We start from the raw sequence: 1145 nt of genomic DNA, 5'->3' as shown, positions 1-1145 counted from the left end.
GTGTCACTAGGTAGTGTACCAGGCTGACGATTTAGCAAGGCATTAGTAATTTGCCCAATTTGATTTTCCAAGGTCTTGATAGAAACAGCTTGACTCTTGCACATAAGCTTCAACTCCTCTAATTCAGATTTTTCATTAGCTTGTTGTAGTTGGAGTTGTTTTCTTGGTGCATATTGTGGTTGCTGAAAACCAGGGGGGTTGTACTGCTTAGCTGGATACTGTTGATAAGGCTGTTGAACCGCATTCCGAGCGTTGTTCCAACTGAAATTAGGATGATTGCGATTGTTGGGATAATAAGTGGCTGGCATAGGTTGCTGCGAACGCTGAAAGGTGCTCATAAACTGAGCTAATTCACTAGAAATTGCGTACTGATCAGTCTCATGGGCACCAGCACAAAGCTCACAGACACTAGTGATTTGATTAACTCCATAATTAGCCAAAGTATCCACCTTCATCATCAAAGCCTTAAGTTGGGCAGCTATAGCAGTTGCTACATCCAACTCCAGAATTCCTGCTACTTTTCCATGAGTCAGTCTCTGGGAAGGATTCTGGTACTCATTAGCAGCCATCAGTTCAATAAGTTCATAAGCTTCATCGTAGCTTTTAGCCCACAAGGCTCCTCCTGATGCTGCATCAAGCATGGGTCTAGAAGTAGCACCCAATCCATTGTAGAAACAGTTAATAATCATCCAATCAGGCATGCCATGGTGTGGGCACTTCTTTAGCATCTTCTTATATTGATCCCAAGCCTCACACAGAGATTCTCCAGTTTATTGAGCAAACTGAATAAGAACATTCCTGATTGCAGCAGTCTTCGCCATAGGGAAGAATTTAGTGAGAAACTTTTGAGCAAGATCCTCCCAAGTGGTAATAGACCCCACTAGTGGAGAATATAACCAGCACTTAGCTTTGTCCTCAGAGAGAACGGGAAGAGTCGCAGCTTGATAGCATCTTCAGTCACATCATTGAACTAGAAAATGTCACAGATCTCGATGAAATCCCTGATGTGCGTATTGGGGTCTTTAGTAAGAGAACCCCCAAACTGAATCGAGTTCTGTATCATCTGAATTGTGCTTGACTTGATCTCAAAAGTGTTAGCCCTGATGGCTGGCCTGATGATGCTTGACTAAATATCATTGATCTTA

The 1145-nt window shown here is 42.7% G+C and overlaps 1 non-coding gene across 1 annotated transcript; it reads left to right on the top strand.

The window, feature by feature from the left end:
- The first annotated feature begins 699 nt into the window (after positions 1-699).
- Positions 700-806, top strand: LOC141675456 (small nucleolar RNA R71). Its single transcript, XR_012556108.1, has one exon. It is a non-coding gene; the product is annotated as a small nucleolar RNA R71 (small nucleolar RNA).
- Positions 807-1145: the final 339 nt, after the last annotated feature.

The sequence above is a fragment of the Apium graveolens genome, chromosome 7 (assembly GCF_009905375.1).
Source record: "Apium graveolens cultivar Ventura chromosome 7, ASM990537v1, whole genome shotgun sequence".
NCBI lineage: Eukaryota > Viridiplantae > Streptophyta > Magnoliopsida > Apiales > Apiaceae > Apium > Apium graveolens.
This window is presented reverse-complemented; position numbering and strand designations above follow the sequence as displayed.